At 47.4% G+C, this 20,040-nt stretch overlaps 1 protein-coding gene across 1 annotated transcript in view; it reads right to left on the bottom strand.

The window, feature by feature from the left end:
* USP43 (ubiquitin specific peptidase 43) overlaps positions 1 to 20,040 on the bottom strand; it is a 750,310-nt gene that overhangs the window by 216,184 nt on the left and 514,086 nt on the right. The window lies entirely within an intron of this gene.

The raw sequence follows: 20,040 nt of genomic DNA, 5'->3' as shown, positions 1-20,040 counted from the left end.
GAAGGACACCACCCCGGACTCACCCAGACGTTTAGTTTTCAGATGTGTCTAGGTCTTGTGGATTTTTCTACATGGTAGCGTCCCTAAGTCCAAAAAGTGCAACTCTCAGCATTCCAAGTGGGATGATTTTGAGAGTTAGCCAACCTCTCATGGCCCAAATGTAAAACCAAAACCCCAAATAATCAGATGTCCTCTTGCTTGCCGTGGGATAAGATGTTTTAGTGTGTGGGGGGAGAGCTGAAAGACTGTTACCGCACTTCAGCTGGGTTGGGGGCATAACCATGCCCATATTGGTTGGTAGCCATCACCCCACTATTTTTTTTTTTAATTCCCTGGCATCTAGTAGACTTTCTGCTCCCCCCACCCCCGGGGTGTGGATCGGGGGTAATTGCCCCATCTGCTCACTGGTTTGCAGAACAACTTTGGCCCCATTTATTTGGGGTGGGGTTATGGCTATACCCCCACCCTCTTATTTTGAAAAACAAATCTTCCCTGGTCTCTGTTGGGCTTTCTGTACCCTTTGGGGTACATGGGCCTTCCAAAAAAGGGCCAATCTGCCGTCAAGGGGGCCGCTATGGCCAACAGTAATGTGCCCCCATGGGGAGCGACCCATGCCCAAGGGGCTGCCCCCCAAACAAAACACACACATACGCACACACCAATCCCTGGTGCCTAAGTGGTTTCTGCCCCCAGGGGAGCAGAAATGGCCTAAAATAAATGTGTCCCCATCCAGGGGAGTAAACCTTGCCTAAGGGGTCGCTCCCCTTGCATGAAATTGGCACAAACAACAAAAATCCCCAGGACCTAGTGGATTCTGCCCCCCTTGGGGGCAGATTGGCCTAATCAAAATAGGCCGATCTGCCCCCAAGGAGACAGAAATGGCCTAAAAATAAATCCCCCCCCCCGAGCGACCCTTGCCCAAGAGGCAGATTGGCCTGGTAAAAATAGGCCGATCTGCACCCAAGGGGGTCAGAAATGGCCTAAAATGTATTTTGTCCCCAGGGGTCGCTCCCCACATATAAAAAAAAATAAAAGAAACAAAAAAAACCTATCTCTAGTTTCTGTCACCCCTGGGTGCAGATCGGCCTAATTTTAATAGGTCTATCTGCCCCCAGGGAAGGCAGAAATGGCCTCAAAATAAATTGTCCCCCTGGGGAACAGCCCTTGCCCAAGGGGCCGCTCCCCTTATTCAATAATTTCAAAAAATTAAATCCCTGGTGTCTAGTGGCATTAATGCTGAGAAAGATATCAAAGGAAAGGAAAGGCAAGGCCTTACCTTTCCTTTGATGCCTCTCTCGGCTCCTACACGTGATCGGAGGAAAAATGCTTTCTCATTTCTCCTCCCATCAGCGCTGGAAGCTGAGCTTCCAGCGCGGAGGGGTAGGCCTCTGATGAGGCCAGTGGGCGATCGTGCGCTGACATCATCATCAGATGCCACGGGGGGTCAGAGGCGGTGGGGGGAGTGGAAACAATTCCCCTTCCATCTCTGCCCAGGGGGGGGGGGTGTAAGCGCCCCTGGGGGTAGTGCTAGCGCTTCCCCTGGGGGCCCCTATCTGGACATAATGGTTATGTCCTGGGCACCCAAGTGGTGCTACCCTGGACGTAACCGTTACGTCGAGGGCACCCGAGGGGTTAAACAGCAACAGAAACAACTATTAACGGTTTACCAAATTTAAAGCAAACAGTATTATAACCTTGTTCTCATATTTATAATCCAGTTAGATAGTAAGAGAGAATGGAAAAGAAAAAAACAAAGGTGGTACCTATTGCCTTTGCCAATGCTTGTTGGCTTTAAAATTCTGGTCACCCTAGGAAAGTTTTGCTCCAGAGCAGGATGAAGGAGACTCGGACTTCTGGGTCTCGCCTTCCGAGGGGAGCACCGGCTCCCGTAAAGCAAAAAAGACCTCTCACACAGACAGTTCCCAGTGTTAACTTGTCCTCCTCTGGGGCAGTTTGACAGATGCGCATTTGGCATGTTCTTGCACTTTCCTTAAGAGATGCCAGCTTATCTGCGCATGTGCGAAGAGGCACTCTATACATGTCTAGTTATATAAATAATGGATGCGGAATGTGTGCACTCAGCTTGGGAATGGCGTCCCTCAACGAGGCTCTACAACGTTTAGCTAAAATAGAAGCGCTAATTAGGGTAGCCTCCAGATACTGCGCATCAACACTGATAAAGTCTAATATTCGCTCTACGGTCACTGTGCACAGAATACTTTTAAGTGAATAGCATTGTTTTGGAACTGATGTTTCCCCCTTTTTTCCAAAATGAATGCAGTGCATTTTATAAAGGGCCTGTGTGAATGTCACACACAGTTTGTAGAATAGGTGTAAATGGGTTGTTATTTCTAGAGATAGCAACCTCCCCTGTGGTCTCCCAGTGACTCCATTTGGGAGCTGTCAGTTAAAAATACACACAGAGACCTGCATGTGCCTCAGAGCTATTTTAAGCACCCTCAAAAATTAATTCTCTGGTTGTACGCCCACAGGGCATGCCTGCCCTGGGAGGGGCCGGGGCTTGGTGTAGCAATAGCTCAGCTCCCAGATCCTCCAGTGGGAGGAGGGGAGTGCCCCAGAAGCCCCTCCCTCCCTCCCTCACAGAGATGTGTTCTGTGCGGAGGGAAAGGGGGGGCTGAAGCTACTTCCAGGTACATGCCCAGATGGAAGCATCAAAAAGTTGGGTGTACCTTTTGTTGATGGAGCAGGTTCAGTGACACTGGGGCCCGGCAGCCTTAGCATCTCACTGAACCCTGATTATTGCTACGTTCCAGACGTCAAACAATGACTGGAGGGGGGGTGAATTTCCTTCCTTGCCACTGCTGCAATTGGAGGTGCAGTGTGCGCCTCACATTCTAGGACCTGGTGCCACTGCATCTGGTGCATTGTTGATAGCCATGCACCTGCTGCTGCTCACCCCCTATGTCTTAACACGAGCGAGCGTGTGAAGTTAAATTGTGTTTTAACAGTCTGCGCAGTGGCTCTCCCCCACCACTAGAATCTTCTCAGCAAGGTAGCAGGAATTTACTGAAATCTGTGTCCAATAACAGCGGAACATAAGAGTATACTCTCACAACAACTTTAAATTCCAGCTCTGGTGATTTTTGTATTCTGGGGTTCTGGCGTTTAGTTGGGCATGTCTGTGATGAAGAAAGAAGATGGCATGTGGCAAAGAAAGAAGATAGCATGCAGCTAACAAGATGGCATGCAGAAAGAAAAAAGAAGTACCTTCAGGGTCTTAGCCAGAGGAAGGACACTTGCAGTAGCCAACGGCAAGTGAGTGGAAGGAGTACTTGGTCCCAAGGCAAGGTTGGAAAAGAAGAGAGCAGGAAGTGAAAGCAGACGATGTGCTGGCCAATCGGAAGCACTTAAATTACGGCGACATTGGACCAAGCCAATGGTAAGTTCAGGTAAGTAAGGGGCGGTTTCTAAGCTCCATTTAAGTTTATTTTTACAACAAAAGATTTTGCAAGCATTGCACACAAGAGCACGTGTGCAGGTGAAACCTCAAAAGTAATAATGTCTGTAGAAAATAAACACAGATCATTGACAGAGAGAAAGCAAGAAAGCGCAGTCAGAAAGTGTAGAAAAATAAAGATATTACAAGGCAACAAAAAAAAGTGTAATACAAGGAAGTTAAGGCGAAAAAAGTAAGCAAAACAAAAATCCATAGAGAAAAAAGGTAAAAGAGAAAGCGTATAAGGGAGGAAGAAAAAAAACACCAAAAAAAGAGCAAATGAAGAGAAAAATGCAAGGTAGAGAGAATACCTTTAGTGCTGAAAAGACAAATTCAAACGGAAATAGAAAGCACAGGAAGAAAAAAGGATTGAAGGAAAGTAATACACAGGAGGATTGAAAGGAAAAAGGCAAGAAAGTAATTAAGAAAGAAATGCAGGCAGGAAGATAGAAAAGATCGGAGGGATGACTGAAACAAGGAAGGAAAAATGAAAAACAAACAGAAAGAGAAAGAAAGCAAGAAAGCAAGAAGCTCTTTTTGTATGATCACCCCCAAGTTTTTGGACTGATGTTGCTGGGTTTTCGACTAAGAAGTGTCCCACTGCATGTGCTGGGATACCTCAAAGTGTCCCTGATTGCCATATTTAACTCACCTTTAAGTCCCTAGTATGTGGTACAGAGTGTACCCAGGGCTAGTAAATGACAGCAGTGGATGGCAGTATTTACTGTGCTGCCACTGTTATGACAGAGTGAACAGACTGAGTAGAACTATCGCACCCCAGTCGGGCAGCTTTTAAGCTACCAACTTGACATGGCAAAATAACCCTTTTACCATGCCCAAACCATGTTTTTTATTAATACTTATAAGTCACCCCTAAAGCAGGCATGAGTAGCCCAGAAGGCAGGATGCCAGATACTAAAAAGAAAGACATGTTAAAGTTAAACTTTACAGGTCTGTGAAAATGAAAAATTATCATTTTCACTGGAGTAAGGCCAGTAGTCCCATTGGCTAACATTAGGTTTCACCAGCCCACACACTAAGTGCCAACTTCTATTTAGCATTTAGAACCACAGAATATGGTTCTTCAAGGGACTTCGTTATTTGTTACCTTAAACCCTACTTAGAAAGAAAGAGAAAGGAAGACAGAGGAAAGGAGAGAAAATAAGAGAAGGAGAAAGATAAAGAGAAAAGAAGAAAGAATAATAGAAAGAAAGAAACAGAGACAGGAAGAGAAAGGAAAGAAGAAAAGGAAAGAAGGAAAGAAGAAAAGGAAAGAAGGAAAGAAAAGAAAGAAAGAATGAAAGAGAAGGAAAGAAAAAAGAAGGACAGAAAGAAGGAAAGAAAGAAACAAAGAAAGAAATACACAAAAAAGAAAGAAAGAAACAAAAAGTATGGCACAGAGGAAGGCAGGCAGAGAGGGAGGGGTGGTTTGCTTGTGTTGGCAGGTGGGCACCGTAAAATACTGTTTCTGTAAAGAACAGCCTATTCCTGGCTTCAAGTGGCTCTGTACATGACAGGGACACTTGTCGCTACCCTCACTGCCATATCCTAAAGCCTGGGGCTGTCAGCCAGACACCTCTATCTGAGTCTGAAGAGACTGCACAACGAACTCCAAAAAGTACGGCCTAAAATAGCCGCTGGTGAGAGCACGCGGGAGGACGGCAGATCACCTCCTCGCAGGGTCGCACGGCACATAACCGAGCAAGGGCCAGATGCTGGCGCCGGACTGATAACTCCACGCGCCGCTGACAGGCTCCTGCTTTGTATTCTGCACGGGGCTCCGGCTGCCAGTGAGTGGGCTGATAGCAGAGTGTTTGTGACAGGCTGTCAGCCTCCTTCAGCGACATGGACATTCCTGTCCCCGTCCTGATTGTCCGCCTCCCTGCGCGGCCTCTCTGCGGCCTTCACCCAAGCAGCCCTGGCGCGCGCCCTTGTTAGCGGTGCGCAGGGAGAAGTGTTCCGGCTAGCCTGCGGGGTAGATCTGCAGCTCTCCAGCGGGTCTGCCTTCAGTCAGGGAGTCTCGCTCTACCGCGGCTTCTTCCTGTGTGCGACACTAGGTGACCACTCCAGCTCTGGAAGAGCCTCCGCGGGAGGAATGGGTGCCCGCATGCCCTCTGCTGACTGTTCTTTTTTCTCCGCTATATCTTCCTTTTGTGAAAGACACGGAGACTGCAACGGGCATTTCGTATAGAAATCAGGGTAAACTATAGAGTTAAAGGCCACCTTTGTTAGGCAGCTACCCGCTCAGCGTTTTGCTGCCTGCTGATGTCACTAACAAGCGTCCCTTTGCCCACTTTCGGATTTGTGATTTGATTTACTCTCAGCCAAAGGAGCTCACTTCCAAATTTCCCGAATGGAGCTGAGCTGCAAAGCACAAACGTTCACCTCTGTAACGTCACTAGAAGTGGCTCTAACGAAAGTGGGAATGTATATTCATACATATGGGGCAGCCATTGGGACCGGCATATTTATATACATGGGGCAGCCATTGGGACCTTATGTACCCTAAAGGGTTTGGGGCCTATAGCAATGATCCCACACCACTAACTGGACTCAGGTATTCAGAGTCATAGGTGATATGCTCGGACTATCACTTAGCGCCGCAATAAACCGTCAGAGCAGCACTGGCACTATAATGGAACCTGTGATCTTTAGAATGCTCTCAGTGACCTGTGGTAGGCGCTTAACCATCTTCGATACCACACTGGGTTTGAAGCCTCTAAGTTGCAGGTGGCAGTTTGTTCACTGTCCTTCCCTCATCACCAGTTAGTGCCAGCGCCCCGATATCTTTCACAGAAACTGCAGAGACCTCAATACTTGGTTGTGTAAATCGAACTATGTGTGTGTACTATCCAAATGTGTAAGCCGGGACCTGTTACGGCCCACCAGGGCGTGAACATTTTCAAATGCTATTTTGCCCTGGTTACCACGAATATCCTTTGGAGAAAAGCACCATTCAAAAAAGTGGTTTTAACATGACAAACAGCCATGGTTGATGATTCACCACGTGTTATAGAATGGAGATTTCTCAGCTTCCTGAGGTATGAGCTGAAAAACTCCCAACTGGTTGTTAAATGGCTCTGGCCTAGTGGATGTGAAAAGTACCATTTTGATTTCGCTTTCTCAAAAGGTAATTAGGGAGCACATTGGAGACTCTGTAGCTTGGTTTTAACACCAGGCTTACAGCTATGTAGGTATGGAAGTGTGCTTTCCGTGTACACACGAACATGCAAGAATAAGGCCCCTGATTCGAGGCATGATTAAGGTATAGCACAAAAGGCCACCAGGCCTATCTGGGGACGGCACTGGGCAAGTGCCAGGGTTGTGTCCTCCTGATTAAGACTTATCACATCTCAGCCAAATTATTTGGACGTTTTCTGTGTGAGGTTCTATTTCACCCAGGCGAGAGGTCCCATTTCTCAACTCCCCTAAAAACTCAAGCAAAAACACCCAGCACTGGGCGGGGGAGTAAGGGGTGTGGCGGGGGAGTAAGGGGTGTGGTGGGCGAGGGGCACAGAGGCTGCAAATCTGTGGCCTAGAGATGGAGTTTAAAGCAGTTACAGTGGAGTGCTTGCTCGTCTCTCACTTACTCGAACTCTTTCTCATTTTCTCTATCTCAATCTTTCTCCTTCTCTTCCCATTGTCTTTGGCTCCCTGCTTCTTTCATTTCTCTCTCATCCCTCTTTTCTCAACCTGTAATCTATCATCTAACACTCTCTGGGCACTCTTCATTCCATCACTGCTCTCTGCTTTACCTTTATAAACTTATTGCAGTTTCCTGCTGGACACATTCTAGTGTTTCCTGCACAGCCAATCTAGAGAGCTGGCCTTAACACCCACCCCACACCCTTCAAACACAGGCATCACCCGTCTGGTGACCCGGCAAATAAAAGAGCCCACATGCACATGCTCGTGGCTAGTTGAGTACCATTACCTCCTGAGTCCATGTCATCATTTGTCCAGCATGTGGGCCTAGGGTCCATGACATAACAATGGCAATGATGGGTCTGATCCCCGTGTGCTGTGCTGCCCTGCTGCCAACTGCTGTGTGGGTGGAGGAGAAATCCATAGGCAGGGCCAAGACTGTCTACACATCACCCTGAGCAGAAGGAACCCTCTCCTTGTTCAGGGGAGTAAAGAGCCCTCAAAGGCAAAGAGATTGCACCTACCGTGAAGAAGCCGGAGTGCTTGTGGGTACGGCCTCTGCATTACCAAGACAGGAGCTATGCAGCGGCTCAGCAAGAAGTGTGCAGGCTGCATGCTGAACATCACGGTTCCATCCCCGCAGGACAAAAGAACAGCACTACCCCATTGTGAAGGAAGCTGCTGCGCCCTGTGTGACTTGACTGCGGCGGGCCCGGCCAGGACTAACGTTGTAGGGGGACTGGCCACCCTTCCACACCTGCATTGCATGCCCCCCCCCTCCGCATCTGCATCTCCAATTGCTGCCTGGGCAAAGAGGCCCGCACCATCAGGAGGCCTGCAGCAGCCCGAGAGGAATGGTTGCAGCGCCCGACAGGTGCTCTCACTGCAGGCAGTTTGATGAGGGGGCATAGACAATGCAGTTCTGCAGGAAAGAGCGTGCGAGTTGTCACCCAGCACTACATTTTCACCATTGGTCCGTCAAGGAGAATGTCACAAATAGTGGCCAAGCCTGTCAAGCCTGCAGAAACCAAGGCACAGCCTTTAGGTGCAAGCACTGCTCCCTCAAGCAAAGAAAAAGAGGTTACCCGCCATTCACAGAGTGGAGCTTCAAGGAGATCCCAGAGGAGAGGCCCTGTGTGGCCCTAAGCAGGAAAAAGAGCATCTACACTCTAACTGCACCAGCACCATCCCACAGTGGGCCCAAGACCATAGAGCGTCCCCCCACACTGCCTTAAGACAGTCTCCCCAGTGGCTAATGAGAGCTGCTACGACCACAACACGAAAAAAAAGAAGACCTCCAGTCCTAAAGACAAGATCAGACCTGAGAGTGGTCCAAGACAGGAAAAGATGCACAGACCTTTGGACATGACACCACATCAGACAAACTGAAGAGCAAAACACGTAAGACATGTGGCAAGACGCCACACTGCAAGCAAGAGTTATAGAAGAAAGAAGAGCATGTAACTAGACCTGTCACACTGAAAGATTGGACGACCACAGAAGCGCAATGAGCAAAAGATTACAGGGTGCACAGATGGAGGACTCGTACCATTACCAGAGAGTGCATCTGTCAAACACAAGCCAGCCTTCGGGTGCAGTGGCGTCACTGGAGACAGCCCCGTGGGGGTACCCAATGTAAGCCAGCTGTATGCATGAAACGCATACCTGCCCCACACTTCAAAGTGTGACCGTCCAGCCACCTGTCACCAGTTACTTGAAGCTGATGGCATCCCTACAAGCAACGCACATGCTGAAAAAGAAAGACTGCACTAACTAATCGACAAGTCACATGGTTGTAAAATCCCTCTAGTCATCCTCATTCCAGCAAGACATCACCATCTGTTGTCCAGGTCGTCTAAGGGCATACACACCATCATTGCCATGTGCATCACCTGATTCAACAAAGGAGCATCTTATCACCTGAGTGGAGCCTTAACCAGCAAAACATCCAGAGATAAACAAGGCACTCCGGGCAACGTGTGAGGCCAATTGTCCAGAGACTATCTGAGAGCCCATCCTACCTAGTTCCTGTTGGCAAGCACACCAACCAGGTAGCATCAACCCTTGTGGTTGCACAAATGACTTGGCCATGGCCCCTGTCAGAGAGTCTGCAGTGGGCCTTAAACGGCTCAAACGCAGCCTACACAGTCCACACCAGCCCATGGCGACCCATCGAAAGGGCCTCAAGGGAATCCCTACACAAGAGGTGGTCTGGATGCTGCTCCACCAACAAGGTACCAGGAAGCACTGGCGTTCAGATGAAGGCATCCAAGCATCACCCCTGTCTTCCCAGTCTTCGCGGGATTGTCTTCATGGAGTCAGAATGCCTCACTGGAAACCTCTGCAGCAGACTCCACCAATGCTCCTGATGAACCAAGTTTGAACTGTTTGACACCAACCGCGTCACAACAAGAGCAAGCAGGACTGACCAACAGTATGTGAAGGACATTGACATAACCAACTGGCTGACGAAGACTCCAGACTCCTCCTGCACCATGTTCGTGCCCAGCACTAGCGGTTTCACCATGGTTCATGCAGAGATGCTCCGGTGCTCCTAGCTGCACCTGTCCACTCCGTCTGGCGGACTGCCTCTCGAGGCTGAGATTCTTAGTTGGTGTTTTGTGTGTTTTTGTTTATTCTTACAGGTTGGACTTTTTAAATATATTTTGGGAGGAATGAAGTGTCTTGCTGGACACATCTAGTGTTTACTGCACACCCACCCTAGAGAGCTGGCCTTAACACCCACCCCACACCCATCCAACACAGGCGTCGCCATCCAGGTCAACCTGGAAATAAAAGAGCCAGAGTGCACATGCTCGTGGCGAGGCAAGTACTGTTACCTCCCGAGTCCGTGACATCATTAGTCCAGCATGTGGGCCTTGGGCCCATGACACACCTCCCACAACATTTGTCAATTACTCTTGCTTTTGTATTTGAAATTTCCACACATCTTTACTCTCTCACGTTCCCTCTGCCTTTCACTTTTTCTCTCTCTCATTACACTGTAATTCTCACTTACCGTATTTCATGCCTTCATGTTTGCCCATCTTTCAACTTCTCTTTTCTCATCTATCTTTCTTTTTCTCATTCTTGCTTACCAAATTCTCTAGCATCAGCTAATCTTCTACTGTCTCTCTACTCTAATTCCTATTTCTATGAGTTCTCTCTCCTATGCCTTCACTCTTCCCCTCCCAGGTTCTGCGTCCCCTTTCCTGCTGCATCTTTCTCCCATTGTTCTGCAAAGTCTACTTCACTTAGACCTTTCCTTTAATTTCTGTCACGCCTTTCAGTCCAACTCTATCAATCCTTCCATCCACTCATTCTCTCCTTTTAACTTCCTGTGCTACCAGCACCTACTTGTAGCCTTCGAAATCCGCTTACACCCTCATGGAAACGGCAGCCTCATTTCTGTGCATTTATACCTTATTTTTACACTTCTCACAAATAGACTGCAATGCATGATTCATTAAGGGAGACGGTAAAGGCAGTATCCGTATCTCTGTCTGCAGGCCACAAAGTCAATTTAAGCTCCGTTCACAGAGCTGGTGAGACAATGTCAATCCTCAGGGTTGTGACACATTTCTACCACCTCCTGGGCCCACAGGTGGAGCGCCAGAAGCAGAACTGCACAGCGAAACATTACACTACACAAAATCAAGTTGTGTGGTAAAATCATAAACAGGGCCACTGGAATTATGCAGTTTTGCTGCTGCAACATTTTCATTCTCATAATGTTATATCAGTATTATTATTATTATCTTCTACCTGAAACGGATCAAAAGTTATTAAAAACCCAGTGACACACGCTGCCATGCAGTGGAAGAAGGTTGACAGGTCACCATTCTGTTGCCTAATGCTGTATGTAGGTGTTAAACTAGTACTACTGGGGATGACATTTTTGCTCAGTGTTAATGTGTAAAATGACAAAATAGTCCAGTAACACTATCATAAAATTTGCTGCATTACGCTCCATTATTTGCCTTTTCTTTCAGCATAATCCAATCAACTGAGCCTCATAATTTGCTTCTCTCCTCGCGCATAATTCCAGTGGCCCTGGTTATAAAGGTTCACTAACAAAGAACATGCATACCATCCACAGATGAGCAATCTTCTCACACGGATACACACACGGATACACACACACACACACACACACACACACACACACACACACACACACAGACAACTTATACAACAGGTACAGAAACAGCCATCCCTACAGTTAGGTCCTTTGCTCGGCCTTCTCACTTTCACCTCCCCTTTCATACTCAAGGAAACAATCTCAAGCTACCATGCCACACTCATTTTATACCGCAGTGTGTGGAGCTGGCCTACCATACAGTGTGTGCCTCGCCGACATCTTCAACCGCAGGCTTCTCCCATACATGCAGGAACCCACCTATGCTTGGAGCACTGTCCAGTTCCGTGCATCGAACAAAGCCAGCGGCGCAAACCCAGATGCAGTCACCCTCGCCAAGTACATCACACCCCCAATTCCCCCGTTAAGCCTAGTTTTGTATCTATGTGGGGATGGGGAGATCGCCTATTTTACTCCAGACGTGTTAAGGGCGATGTCCGCATAGAATGTATGACTCCTTACCTCCACCCATGATTGGCCACAGTCACTGAATATAGCAGGCTCAAATGGCTTCAAGTGAGCACTCAGGTGGTCATGGTTATGTGCTAGGCACGAGGCACAGAACCCAAGATGCTGCTGTGGTAGTAAATCTAGTCCCAACAGAGGGGGTGAGGAGATCCCCTCTCAGGAGCAAGGGATGGGAGAGCTTTAGGAAAACCTTTGTCTTGGGAGTGTTACAGTTGACGATATACTATAGGAAGTGGTTGGGGCTTGTGCTCAGTTACATAATTACACAACAGTTATCACACTTGAAAAGCTGAATATCACTCTGTCTGGTGCATTTGAGGGTACTGGTGTCTGGGCTTGAGACCTAGAAGAGTCACTAAGCTGTCGGCTGTATGACCACTGAGGAGTTAGCGGCCTGCCTGGAGACCGGGCTTTGCTGTGCAGCCCAGTTATCTGGAGATGGAACCTGGCCCTGCCCCCCGCTTTGCTCCGAGTTTCAGAGGGGACATCATTGTGGCCAGTTGCCGAGAACTGGAGCAATTGCAGACCTACAGAAGGAGGAGATATGAATCAAACATCTCCAACAATTGGCCAAATACTGACTACAAGTACTACCAAGATTTAAGGTGAGCTGGGGCCCTTGTGCTGGCTAGGGGCCATTGTGGGGCCCTTTGGGGAGTTTTGGTTGGAGTTGCTGCCCAGGTAGAATTCCCCCTTCCCTTGGACTGTGAAGCTTGCGTGGTTGACAGGCGGGGCAATGGCCAGCCTGACCCCTGGGTGGTGCCTTCAGATCTTAGTGCAAGGAGGTTCCACTGTGCCCCTCACCCTGGAATAAGACTGCTCGGGGTAGGACGCACCCCCAACTTGTGCAACGATGGTGCACAGCGAACACACACACCCACACCCTTTGACAGATAATCAGAAGTATATACCACAATGAGTAATGACAGATCGTCCGGGACCAGATAATGATCTGGAAGCCCACACTGTGGGTATACTCACAGCTATAGGGTGCACAAAGTCGGCACTGGAGGGGAAGACAGACGTAGTGGCGGTTGATCTCAGTCTTTTGAGAGCGGACCATCGTAACCTGGCTGAAAATGTGAAAGAAACCGAAAACGAGGTGCAACGGATGCAGCCCATGGTGGCAGATCACAATCAACAACTGTTTAAGCTACAGAGGGAGGTCGAGTTGCTGTGTGACAGAGCAAAAGATGTGGAGGGATGCTCCCACTGCAAAAACTTATGAATAGTGGGTCTCCCGGAACACAGTGAGGGGCATGGTATGGAGCTAACTATACATGGAACAATGGCTCCTTCAAGAAGTCATGGGAGGTAAAGCATCCCAATTCTTCACAGCAGAACAAGTCCACAGAGTGCCAGGGTGTCCACCAAAGCCAGGCGTGCCTCCTTGATCAGTCCTTGTCCGCCTCCTGAACTACCAGGACAGGGACGATAACCTGCAATGTGCCCATCCACACAGCCCTTGGAGGATTGAAGGAGGACTGGTAAATATCTATCCAGACTGCACCCAAGCAATCCAACACCAGAGAGAATATTTTGTGGCTGTAAAACAGCAGTTGTGAACACCTGGCTACAAGTATGCACTCCTCTTCCCCTCCAAGCTTAGAGTGGTGAACCAGGAATGCACCCTCCTCTTCACGACCGGAGGGGAGGCCTGGAAATGGCTGGAGAGTAAGGGTTGTGCCTGCCCACCGGACCGGGCTCACCAAGAGTAGAAAGACTGGTCAGACAGAGAACCCACCATTGGCTAAAGGCAACCCCAACAAAGGCACAATCGGAGATGGAATGGGCAAAGGTGGTGACAGAACTGCAGCATACATGAGCTATCACAACCAGCTCAAGATGAACTGAACTGGCACAATCCTGCGAGGAGTGGAACGACGACTCCACAGAATCCCTGCCCAACGGCGAGCACGAAAAAGGACCAGTAGTAACCCCAATGCCTTCAGACTTGCTCGGATGAAGATGTGGCTTGGGAGAAAACACAAGGTGAAATCTGCACAACCTGATAGGCTTTATTGCCCGGAACCTAAGGGGTCAATAATGGAGACACCAGGAGGGTGAGATTGAGGATAAGTCCCCATTGAAGTGTAGAGTGCTAGATTCCCCCCTGACGAGTCACACAATATTCTGCATATACTCCACGTTACTGCAAAACAGACTCCCCTCAATGGACCCATTGTGGGAAGAGGATCAGGGCAGAAGAGAGGATGATGACTGGAATCAGGCATGTGGATGCGGGTGCCCTAGAGATGTTGCGCTTCTGACTGATCCAATTAAAAAAATATACATAATGCATGCTATACCCGGACGCGCCTGTTTTGCATGGGTCGGGCACAAGATGACTGATGTCTCAGGGGATGCCATATGAAAGGCACTCTAATGCATTCACTATGGGAATGTCCAAAATTGGAGATCTAATGGAAAAGGGTGGGTAAACGAATGTCAGATCAAGGGTGAGGAGGTGAAACTTGCGCCTCCACTGGTCACACTGGGAATATGGAGCAATCAAACAATGGACCGATACACCCTAATCTGTAACCTGGCTTTGATGGTGGCCCGCAGGGAAATACTAAAATGATGGGGGGTACCTAATCCACCCAAACTGGAGTAATGGGAGGAAGGATCTAACTGGAGCATGGGAGCGGAAACATTAGTATACCAGGCAAGGGGGTGCCTGTGTAAATTTGAAAAACTTTGGGGCCCGTGGAGAGCTTGGAGGCAAGAGGTGGTGGTAAAGGAAAAAGAGGCTAGAATAAGGACTGGATGCCCCTAATATGTGAAAGAGACAGAGCCTCTAACCTCAGGGTCTGATACCTGTGGAAGAACAGTGTCTGAATAGCTGACACCAGGCTTTGACCCGATCCACCTGAGGAGAGTGGTTGTAATAAATGTGGATTTGGCCTACATGCTCTTGGATGATGTGAGGAGTTTTACACTGTTTTGAACCTTTTCAAACTAAATAAAGAGATTTTTTTTTTTTTAAACTGAATATCCAACCAGGGGTACTTCATGGAAATAAATGTGTCTTTAAAGGAACTGTAGAAAAATACAACCATAAAACGTGAACATTTTGATCAAAATCGAATCAACTATGGTTGCTGAGATACATTTAAAAAGACCATAAAAGTGTATGTTGTGGAGTAATAATACACTGAAGTGTTAACTCTTTTAGGGTTATTTTTTTCAGCACAAAGAGCTGGAGTCTTCAGTGCTACCGCTGTGTTGACAATTATGGTGCATAGTCATTTGAGGTATGGACAATAAAAAGGGGGCTAGCTAGCTTTTTGTTGCACACAGTCTGTTTACTTTAATTTAGAGTAGCACATAAAGTATGCTTTCTATGGCTGATTATTTCTACAGAGGTGCTAGGAGTCTAGGTATTAGTAAAGTGGATGTAGGTCCCTTCGCTGATGAATGGGAGTAATGCTGAACGTCCTGGTCAGTGCTCCGAGGCTCCTCACTAACACCTTGTACATGGTTGTCATTCTCTGTAGACCACTTATTCCCCACCCCCAATCGAACATCACCAATCATCTCTGGGAGACAGGTAGGAGGTCCTGGACTCTCATTGGCTCATGATGCTGGAGGTGCATCTGCCACTCCATGGAGATCATCAGCTAATGGGTAGGCCGGCAGACAGTCCTCCCAGGAAGATCTTTGTCCCAGATTGTTCTGAACTGGGAGAAGACAACCCACCAGCAGCTCCAAATCCTGGGGAGCACGAACACTAACCTGAAGCAAAGTTCGAAGTCAAATGCTTAAATTACAAGGGACAGGCTGAAGTAGAATGTATCCTGAGGCTCTGAGGAGACTTCAACCCTTGGCACACAAACATGTGGTGTCCTCATTCTAGCTGTGGTTGTTGGCAAATCACAGCTGACACACCTCGGTGGTCTCTGCATAAGACCCCGAGAGGTAGGAAACACCTCAACAGGGCATGTTCCAGTGGGTGAATTAAAACTCACAGGATGGTGCAGCTGCAATGAGGAGCTTGAGACACTGGTCCGCAAGCTGATCATTGAGGGAATACAACCTCTGCTAACAACACAGCATTTGGCACTTTTGAAACACCAGCCACAGATTCCAGGTCATCCATTTCCTTATGTGAAGGGGGTCTGGAGTCAAAGGTGTTTCAAATGCAGGACATGTTCTATTTGTCTGTCACCTGCGGTCATTCACTTCTTCGCATCTGTGATCAGGCATAACACACTGGTGAAGACTGTGCGCCCAACCAATTTGTGGGCAACAGAGGATTTACAAAAATATATTTTTATTACTTTTATATCCCTTTGTGGACCGGTTTTGTGACCTCCTGGTTTGGTTTTTACTGTTGGTTTCCCGATATTAAAACAAACATTCCCTGCACCAAGCTCAAATCCATTCAGGCTTCCATACCTTGCAAAACACTGGTACAGTGTGTCTGTACAAACTCAAAACTCCCCCACGTGCAACTTTTTAACTGTCTAATTCACTGACGGGGGCAACTTTTATTTTGGTACCTGGGCCTATTTTCTGACCTAGTCCAACCCAGTACATGGTGGTACTCTACGAGAGACCTTGAGTGTTGTGTTCCTCGAAATGGAGGGAGCACATTTTCAAAGGGACAGGGCGAGATGTTCAGTGTGAATGAGGGGGGGGGGCGGTCTGTTGTTGCTTAATTCTAATGCAAGAAAAACAGAAAAAGCAGCAAAGCGTTGCAAAAAAGCAAAACACTGTTGGTTATTTTAACATGAAGAGGGGAAAATATATTAAATAAATCACAAGGCAATCTCGGGGGATTCTAGGGTGGGCCGTGCTTATTGTTGCATTGCATTTGGAGTTGCCCTGGTTTATCTTAGCAGGGAAGTGGCACTAAAGAACCATCATTAATTTACACTGGCTTAGCAACACCACTGGTAAGGGAAGCCACCAGGAAAAAACCGATCTATGACGCCAATGCCCTCTTTGTGTCCGGGAGGGAACGGCTACCTGCAATCTCTTGACAGGTACAGCATCCGGCAAGGGAGCATTACCCAAAAGGAGACAGGGAAGCAATTGCACTCAATGCCTGTGACGTCACAGGCAATACTATCAGTTCACAATTTAAGAATCTGTAGGTGACTCGGAAGGAAACCTTCATGGCCCTGGTCATCCTGAACTACAGCGGTTTCAGGACAGGCCTGAAAACTTAACTGCTCTGGCTCATGTAAAATATAATTCCACATCCATGGGGGTAGAGACTGAAGGATATCTCTCACTGAGAACCCTCCTTCGCTGACTGGAATGTAACTCCCCATTCTTTCACCGTGCACATTCCAGCCACAGAAAGCCCCGATTGAAAATCCTTTTTTTATTCATGTGAAAAAGATGATGAATTATAATTTCAACAATCATACACGTTTCAGAATTTTAGCTGACACTCATAATGGAGGCCAAAAGGCTCGATGTTTCATGGATGACCCCTCGTGCTCTGTAAAACTTCCAAATAAATGCTGCTTGGCCTTGCACTCATGTTGACAGCCTCAGTCGGATTCTCACATCTTCTTAAACTAGCAGAGATTTGCTGTACTTAAGCAGAAATAATTAGGTGAATTCCTGAAGTATTTGCTCAATCAGAAGTCGGCGTGATTGTTCAACCAGACAGTGCCAAAGGCGACCGAGAGGGGTTATGGCCCCCGCAGGGCATTTGGAGCCGTGCCCGTTTTCTGTTAAACGTTCAATAAATACATTCTTTCAATTATCATTGAAAAACACACCCTACCAATTTTTTGTGATAATACACCAGGAATTTACTTTATTTGAAGAGCGAAATCTGGAGATTGCGTCGAGGGCACTAAAAATTCAGCAGTGTGGTATTTCAGACGGTTTCTTTCCACATGTGCAAAATGTTAAAATCCATGTGGTAAACATCCCTCCTTCCCGAGCCCACCCCTCTCACCAATGGAGAGTTCAAAAAGATGATTTAGACACTGCAGGCAGCAGTGGGTGTATGTAAGAAACTGGGTTACTGGTTGAGGGTGGTGAAACCCTACTCGAGCAGCTACCACAATCCTTGTTACAAACAGATCCAAATTTAACCCGTGCTCTACCCTCTGGTAGCTTAGCAAAGTCCAGGCAGACTTAACTTAGAGGCAATGATTAAAGTATTTATGCAGCATTCCAAACAGGAATAAAATTAAACAGAACAAAAGAAAAATCCTGCACCAATTTAGAAAAATAGAGTGGAATGGTTGTGAAAAGATGCAGAGTTCTGTGTCGAGATTGTGTCACGTAGCTGAGGTGATGTGAGGTCTGAGCGAATAGATGCAAAATACAATGCAATGTCTTTGCTTGGAGATGCCTCCTGCAGAGGCAGTTCCGATGGACTGCTTTGGGACAGGCTAGGTCCTTGCATGAGATGTGTTGCACACCAGCGATTCAGACTGGCTGCTGTAGGCGATGAGGAATCCTTTGCTGGGGACATCGGTGCAGAAGAGGTGCATCAGTTCTAAGGCAATGTATTGAGCAGCAGAGGCGATGTGCTGGTTCAGTGGGAGATGCGCCCCGCCATAAAGGAAATGCACTGGTTCTCCTGAATCCACAGATGGGATGGCAGAGCACTTTCAGGCCCACTTCCACAGGTCTAGGACTAGGGTGGCACCACTTGAGAGGGAAGTTCTCACAGATGGCAGAGTCCAGGTGCTGGGATCAAAGTCGATGGAAGCCTGTTCTGTCCTTAAGGCTTCTGATCAGGAGGCCAGCCAACTACCAAAGTCACACTGGGGTTCTGGTTTTAGAGATGAATGTCCATTTCTTCTCACCCAGGAAAGAGGGCAGCAGCACAGAAGTTCTTCCGGCCAGCAGTCAAGCAGAGTGGCAGTCCTTTCAGCAGGAGTATAACAGTCCTCCTTCCTGGCAAAATCCACACGTCCAGAAGGGTACTGTAGAGTTGGAGCCTGAGGTCCAATATTTATACCTAGTGCCCACTTTGATGTAGGAGAAGCTCCTAGAGGTTTTTACCCCCTGAGGTGTCCGGCATCTCCTTTCTCCCTGCCCCCAACTTGTCTGGGGTCACAAAAGACTAGTGAAAAGCCATTTGCGAGAGTGCCCAGGCAGAGCCTTTGTGATGTGCATGTATGGTAGGTGACCGCTTCTCCCCCTTGTTAACTGAGAGTGGCCCATCCTGCCAACACATACCTTCTCTTTTTCTGTCTGGGAGCAATACACAAAGACCAACTACTAGCTAACCTGTAATATGACCCAGGAACAGGATGAAGGCACCAAATGGTTAGTATAAAAAAATGCCAACTTTCTAAATGCGGCATTTTCAGAATTGTGACTAAAAATCCAACTTTATCATTAAAGATGGCTTTTAATTGCAATTCTTTAGACACTAAACTCAGCCTCTCTACCTACTCCCAATTCAAAGTTACCACTTATTAAATGTGATAAGACAATTCTAATATAATCTTATGGAAAAGGTAGGCCTTGCAGTAGGGAAAAACAAATGTAGGAGTTTTTCACTGCCAGGACATGTAAAACTTAAAATACATGTCAAACTTTGTAAGTACACAGCAATCTGTCCTCTGGGCTGTTGAGGGCCTACCCTAGGGGTGACAAATGTATTAAAAAGGAAGATTTGGGCCTAGAAAAGGGCTTATTTTGCCAAGTCGAAAATGGCAGTTTAAAACTGCAGAAGTAGGCTGCAATGGCAGGCTTGAGAGAGGTGTGAAGGATTCTTAAGTGGGTGGCTTAATGAGTGGTGCAAGCCCAGTAGTAGCACTAAATGTGCAGGCCCTGGGTACATGCAGTACTACTTTACTAGGGATTTAGAAGCACATTAAACATGACAATTGGGTGCAAGTTAATTTCACTATGTTTTAAGGAGAGAGCACAAGCACTTTATCACTGATTAGCAATAGTAAAGTGCACAAAGTTACAAGGCCAGTAAAATGAAGTCAGCAAAACAGGAGGGTTGAAGGCAGAGTGTTGGGGGAGAACCATGCCAAGGATGGCAGGTTTAACAATGCAGCTAACAATGAAGAGTGCAGTTTTAAGGAAACTATGCTTCATTTGTGGCAGTGGTTGGAAGTTAATTGCCTGGGACTTACTTTTGGGGACTAACAATTATTTTTCATCATCAGACTTTCTGGAAAAGAAAGAAAGATAAATAAAGGGTGAAAAAACATGTAAGAGTGAGGTAAAGAGGCAGAAGTGTAAGATGGCGGAAGACGAGGTACTCAGCAACCGGTGGTGGGCTTCTAAGTGAAACGTTGTGCTCCTGCACTCGTTATTGGGTTAAAAAAAATAGAATAAAAAAATAAAAAACATTTAACACTGTATTTGATGTCGTCACCTGAATCTTGCC

The sequence above is a fragment of the Pleurodeles waltl genome, chromosome 7 (assembly GCF_031143425.1).
Source record: "Pleurodeles waltl isolate 20211129_DDA chromosome 7, aPleWal1.hap1.20221129, whole genome shotgun sequence".
NCBI lineage: Eukaryota > Metazoa > Chordata > Amphibia > Caudata > Salamandridae > Pleurodeles > Pleurodeles waltl.
Note: the sequence above shows the minus strand (reverse complement) of the source record. Positions and strands in the feature narration are given on the sequence as shown.